The sequence below is a fragment of the Anas platyrhynchos genome, chromosome 3 (assembly GCF_047663525.1).
Source record: "Anas platyrhynchos isolate ZD024472 breed Pekin duck chromosome 3, IASCAAS_PekinDuck_T2T, whole genome shotgun sequence".
NCBI classification, from domain to species: domain Eukaryota; kingdom Metazoa; phylum Chordata; class Aves; order Anseriformes; family Anatidae; genus Anas; species Anas platyrhynchos.
This window is the reverse complement of record NC_092589.1, coordinates 78,577,088-78,584,457: the sequence shown is the minus strand read 5'-3', so window position 1 is coordinate 78,584,457 and position 7,370 is coordinate 78,577,088.

The following is a 7,370-nucleotide window of genomic DNA, read 5'->3' as shown; positions in this document are numbered from 1 at the left end:
CAGAGAAGTGCTAACTAGAGACATGATGTCTCTACTTTTCTATAAGGCAACAGTAAGATTGATATTAGACTACAGCGGAAATTAGTAGCATCCACATTTTTGAAAAGGTTATTAGAAAACTGAAATTGCAGTAAAGCTCCAGAAAACATTTGAATTTTTGAAACAAACGAAAAAATATATATAGGTTTAGAGTGGGAAACATGAGGAATGCAGCTCCTGAATTAACATTTTTATGGAGCATTGGTATCTCCACATGGAGAAAATAATGTGTGTTGCAGGTTTCTGAAATGTACTAGAAAACAACATGAACTTGTAGCTGTGTGAATGTAAATTCATTCATTCAAAATTTGACCTTTTTTGGTTTGTTTGTTTGTTTGTTTGTTTTTAATTGTATAGGCAGTTAACCAGCACAACAAAATAGAAGTGAAAATCAAAGCTATGTCAGATCTGGTATTTTCTTCGTATGAAAACTGAACATGTGTCAGGGAGACAGCATTTAGCCAAACACATCACTGGCCTCCATCCTGAAATGGAAAAGAAAAAAATGCAAAAATTTATTGGACTACATGAATCTTTTTTGGATTCATGTTCCTTGTATCTGTGACTTTCAGGAATATTCTTCTTTTCCATTCTCTAGACATCTTGAAGAATTGAGGAGAAATGTAGGCACAAAGAAATTTAAGGACACTGGTGAGAAATTCCTAAATGCTTGACTTGTTATTGGTGTGTACTGCTAGCTGATAATCTAGTTTCTGATAGATTTTTTTTTTTTAATTGTTATTTTGTATTTATGGACATTCAGAAATAACTGCATGATGATAATTGAAAAATGCACACAAAATTGTATTCTTCCGCTCCACAGTGCTTTTGTTTCTGCTGAAAAATAAGACTCTTGAAGCAGGTATAACTTAAAAATAAAAATAAAAAAAAATAAAAAAAAAATAAAAATGGGGGTTTCTTTGTTTTTCTTTTTGTTGTTGTTGTGGCTATAAATCTGTTACTTAGCTTAATAGAAGATCATAAGGAGACCATATGGCTTTCCATGAACTGATTCTGCTTCTGTTTAAAACTTCTAAATTGGCTTAGTCCATGAGATTAAGTGTCATGTTTTGTTTGCATACATTGGAATAATTGACTGAAGATATGGTAAAACAAATACTCTTCATCTAGTTTGATAGAAGTGCTAAGTATTTTTTAACTTTTCATAGAGGTCTAAATGCCCATTGGAAAAGATTAAGGATTTCTTTCTAAAAATAAGTGTTTCTTTTGCTTATGTTAGGCAATGAATAATGATCATATGATAGATGTTGACATCTTAATGGTGACTACTCTACTTTCTGTAGCTACTGATTTCTCTGCTGTTGGAGGTGTGTTTTTTTCAAGAGTGATTCTATTTGAAATGAAAGCCAAGCTTATTAAATTAATTAATGGGACCCACTCCTTATAATATATATGCAAATTTCCAAGTTGCATATTTGGTTAATAAATCTGAAAAGAATTTGTGACCTGCTCTGTACTCCTAGCTTTTCATGACATGCCCCCACCTGCAAACAGTTTAGGAGACTGAGAGACTGGTAAACCAAAAAGACATCACTGTAATAATAATAAAAATAGTACAACTGACAGAAAATGACAGAGCACTAAATGGCTGATATATATATGTGCAAAATTTAGAAAAGAATATCAAAGAGAAAACCTCTCACAAAGTTAAAGGCAATGAGTCACTTCATGATGAGAGTTTGTTAAAAGCAAGAATGCAGTTTATGAAACATTAGCAATCCCCCTGCTAAGATGCAATCAAATCTTGAGTATACAGTATATGTTTGTAGTGGTAGTGAATAAGAAAATATTCTGAAATCTTTTGACATATACAAGTCATAAAAATTAAGTGATCTACTTCAGGTATCTTTAAAATGAAGAACCATGCAAAATCTCCTTGTGCCTCACTTTCATTATATAATGTGCATGTAATAGTCTCACAGGAATTTCAGAAGCTCATCAATATTTGTTAATTTGCAAGTTCCTGATGAAAAGTGGTATGTGGTATTTCAGCACACCTGAAGTAGCAGAAGCATTAAGCACCACTTAAAAAATAAAAAAATAAAAAAAAATCAAGATTGTAATATTTTCCTACACACACGGAAATAAGAAAATATTATGTGAAAGCAGTGAAAAAGCCAATGGCTTATATTTATATATATAGCCTTTTGGATGTACTATTATCTTTTCTCTTTTGTTTGCATATCACCAAATTTAAACTAGTTTTTTAAAAAATAGTGTGTTAATTCACATTTGTCAGCAATACAAGCAGAAAGTTTAACCACTTGTGAAACGGAAGAACTTTAATCATTATATGCGATCACACATTACAGTCAATATACAGTCACTAAAGTGAAAAACAACTCAAGACCAGAAATATTCAATAGCACATGATGTACTACTACTTTCTCAACAGAGAGTAACCCACAGCACGGTAAAAAAAAAAAAAAAAAAAAAAAAAAAAAAAAAAAGTGGGAACAACGTTTCACATCAGCAGACTGGAAGATGGAAAGAAAAAATTGTGACTATGAAGAGGCAGAAGACTAAGAACAATTCCTGCAAGGTTTCAACTCCAAGTTGGCTAAGGGATAATAAATAAATGTAAACATGAAAGAAAATGTAAAGTTCTGTGTAGTTCCAAGAGACTTAATCGTGGCAAATCAAATATATGACCCTGAACATTAAAATTTGTGTCCTGCTTAGCTTTAAACAAGAAAATTAGCCAACTACTTGAAGGACAGATCCCTCTCCCATACTGACAGAAAGAATGGGGGAAATTTTTCTCAGATGCCCATCTCAAAAAAAAAAAAAAATTCCTCTCTTGGGTATCTGTTACTCTCTGTGGACTATAGAGGGAGCTTGAATGATTAGTTTAAGCCTGAAGTCTAACTTTTAGACAGTTGAAGCATGCTGAGACAGAACCTACCCTTTGTTTTCAGCTCATCATCTCCAGCTGCTTGGAGGGAAGAGAAGTATCTGACTATCGATGTTATAGCAAAATACAGATTCTTGCTGGTTTACCTGGCACTAGAGATGAGAAGTATAAAAAGGCTGGTGTACTGGCTACAGTGGATTGAATAATATTGTCAAGTGTTGCATTTGGTTTCCCTTTCTTAAATATTTGAATCTTATTTTTTCCCATTATTCACCTAGCACTAGCCAGAAATATAAGTAGAGCTGGGAATGGCTTTTCCCGAAGCTACAAAGCATCTCTCCTGAATAGTTCTCACCTCTCAACTCTGCTTTATGTGACTCTGTCAGGAAGACATGCAAAGCTTCCCTTACCCTAAAGTAACATTTCAAAGTATGCCTAGAGGTATTCACTTTTGTGCAGGGTTTGGCAGTAATAAAACATTACTCATTTCCCTGCTTTCTTTCTTTAAGACACAAGAGCAAACATATAGTTGGTGATAGCTCTGTCCAAATGTTACTGGATAAAATAAGAGAGCAAGGCTTGCATATATTAATCCATCATGGAAATAGAGAATATCATGCTTGGGCAATATGAGAATACTAATTAAATTCAGAATTTTCCTTATTTAATACAATTTGAAATAAATTGGTATTTGGTTGGTTATGATATTCTCACATTTTTTTTAAATGTAAAACCTGAATTCCTTCTTTAAAATGTCAGAATTTTATTTCAATTTTAAAATATATACTTACATAGAACTCAGATATAATATATGCAAAATTATAAGTACACAGCTTTGTAATATCCTCTCTTCAGAGATCTTTATTCTTACAAGATAATGAATGAAATTTTACATAGGAGTTATTTGCAACCCTAACCCAGTGTCTCCCATGAGGAAGACAGTTTAAAAAATCACCTTCATAACACTCTGAATATCACAAGTTTCTCCCGATGACTGAAATTGTAGAAATTTCTCCTTGAGAGCAAAAAGGCAAGCTGATTAAGTCAAAGAGGTGTTATAAACCCCAAGGGAAAACAACGTGCTTTATTTTTGAAGTATTCCCAGCAGAAGTCTGGGAAATCTTACATGTCCTCTCACCACGATCCATCATTATAACTTAGCTGTTTGCAAATCCTCAGCAGGTCATCATATTTTACACTTGCTAACCATGTAAACACAACTGGGGACTCCTAATTACTGTAGATAATCTCAAAAACTTTCCACTTTCATAAAGCATACAGAAAAGGCTGGGAATAGACTGCTTCCCGTGTCATTGTGCTTTGCTCATGTATATTTTTATAACTGTCATTTTTCTGGATTTCTAACTACAAGTGTAAAAAATCTTTTTCATGCACATATAATGGCTTGTAACAACCTTGGAGATGCTCAGTTCTTGTTCTGCATACAGCAGGTGGGTTTGCTGTGCTTTTGCTAAATTGTTTAATCAAAGTGCTTCATACTGAAGGGTCCATGAATAAATATTGTAAACATCATCAGGGGAAGTGATTTATATTTACTTCAATTTTGCCAGAATAAAACCTAGATTATCTTGAATTAGTAGCTGAAGTTTTTGTATATTAGAGTTTGTCAAGTATATTAAGGAGAACATCATGTACAAAAAGAGCAGATTTCTCAGGTTTTTAGGTACACACTTCCGAAAACAGCTTAAATGCCATTTATTTATTCTTCTATTTGGGTAAAATTTGCACCAGTACATTTTACAGTCCTGCAAATGAATGTACAAGTATGTCTCAGATTTACCAGCTGAATTTTGCTGCTCCAAAATCTGAATCTATTCCTTCCTGAGTGAGGAAGAGGGCATGGGCATATCAGGTGTGAAGAGCCCAGACAAAGCCCTGCAGGACCAGGCCAGGTTCTCCAAGGTCACACAGGGAAGATGGTGATGATCTGTTGGGATCCATCATGCATCCCAGCAGAAGCCCCTGGTGCATGAGTATCAGGGCCCCATGGGAGGACAGACTGGCATGGATCTGCCAGGTCCCAAGATGGAGAAAGTGAATGAAAGAGTAATGAAAGAGTGGTGGCTTTTCTGCCCCCACTTGCCTGCTGTCATGGATAGCTGTCTGGTTCACCTCTGCCTGAAGTTTGCTTCCTGCATATTGAATTTTACACACAGAGCAGTCCATAGATATGGTTATTATTTATTTATATGCTCAGTGGCAGAATAAAGGCTATGGTAATTATCACTTCTTATAAGAATGTTTTAGGGAAACATATGAATATATATTTAGTATATGTACTTGCCATACTAGGGTAATAGTTTAATCTGATCAAACTTGAAGTGTGAAGCATGATTCATGTTAGGACAAGAAAGAAGAGGTAACTATTGGCAGATCGAGTTTACTTTGCTAGGGTGTTGAATGCATTCCTGTATGTAGAGGGTGGTTCAGCATAGATCACTGTGCTGTTGCACAAGTAACTGCACAGCCAAAATCACATTTTTAATGGCAACTATTGTGCTAAGGGTTATATTTTAGTTATTCTCAAATTATTTCATGAGGTTAAGGAAACATCTACTCATTTGCTTCATCTATGTCTATGTTTTCACTTTATGAATTTTGTAGCAGCAGAGCTTGTTTTAGAGGTTCTACCACTCCCTGGACCATTGAACTGTTGTTGCCGATTCCTCACAACTTACTCCCAGTTGAAGTTACTGTCATCTTGACTGCAATTGTCACATATTTACATATATTTATACATATACATAGATGAAAATGTGTGTGTCTTTGTGTATGGACATAGGTAAGTATTTCTATGTATACGTATGCATGGGCATGTGTGGCTATGTCTGTGATAAATCTGAACTGTGAAATGATCTGTCCTGCTTGTTTGCCAGTTTCTAATGGATGGAAGAGGAAGGATATTAGCGTCCCTGGAGGAGACACAGGGAAATAAGATTAAACTACAGGAGCCGGGAAAGGGAAGGACAAGGGACCTGTTCAATGAATTTTGCTGCTGGATGACTCATAACACAGCCTCTTTTAAGGGGTTACATAGCATGGAGTATATGCAACAATTGCACATGCTCAGCAGACACATTTCAAGTTGCATAATGAGTCTTCATGTCGTAACACATATCTATAGACCAGGCCAGATTCTGCTTTTCTAGTTCCTGTCTTTCTACAGATATTCAGGAAAGCAATTTGTATGAATGACAGAGGCACAGTCAGAGTCTCTGCTTCTTCATCTGCCTTTCTTTTCAGTTCAGTAACAGAAACCCCACTGCTAAGGTTTTGCTGTGTTCAAACCTGCCTGTGATGGAAAGATTTATACTTGTATTTAGAAATCCAGAGACATATGGTGAATGAGAGAGCTGGTCAGCAATCAAGAGTGATTGATTTAGGTTTAGTCTATCAATTAAGTGACAGAGTAATTTTAAACTTTATCTTTATTATCTTATTTTAAGCTTGAGACTTCACTGGAATATTATAAGCCCTTTAACCATGCCCATGACAGCTAACTTGTACCCATAAACTTTGCTGCATTGATCTATTAGTTCAGCTACTTCAGTACATCTTCTTTTCCATAAATACATCCAAGCTGTGACTCTTTTCCACCCTCACCAAAGGTATCCTTTTTTGCAGTGATCTAATATGTACAGTGGTATCTGCACTTGCAGTCTAATATGTTTTGAATAGCCATACATAATTCACTATGAGCAGTATAGCTGCACAGTAATCTACAGTTAAATGACTTAGCATTGAAGCATTTGCCTACTCACAGCAGCAAGTGTCACTGGTTAATAACAGCACCCCTCTTTTTTTTTTTTTTTTTCTTTCCCCAGGGGAATGGGGTGGGAGAGATCACAGAGGAGATCTAGATTGCTGAAAAGAAAATAAAAGAACAAAAAACATAGAAAGCAAAGCATCTTCCTTGTTCACATATTTAGCTTATGTCTTTTGGATTCATTCCCTACCTTGTGTCAGTTTTCTGTGCTGACAGCAATTCTTGTACACAGTTGCATGGCAAGATTAACTTTAAATCCTCCTCTCCTCCTTCTTCCTCCAGCTTCTGCCTGTCATTGTCTGCTCTTGGGTAAGCAAAGTGAATGTGGTCAGAGTGGTGTGGGACTGTGCTTTTCCACTCTCAAGGGCAGCCACCCTTCTCATCAACAAATCCATGCTAGCTGCTAGAGCTTCATATATTAAACTGATTTTCAGTCACGAGGTTAGTTTCTCACTGGTGAAGCACTCAGCATAATAATGCTTTACACCTTGTACTTCTGCAATCCTTTCAAAAACACTGATTTAGCCTCCCATCCATCTCTGAGGTAGGTCAATGTTAGTCTACCATATGAATGGGGAAGCAGAAACCCACAGAGGTTAAGTGACCCATCCAGAATCATGCAAGAAATGTGTGGTAATGCAGAGAACAATAAATAATAAAATAAAATAA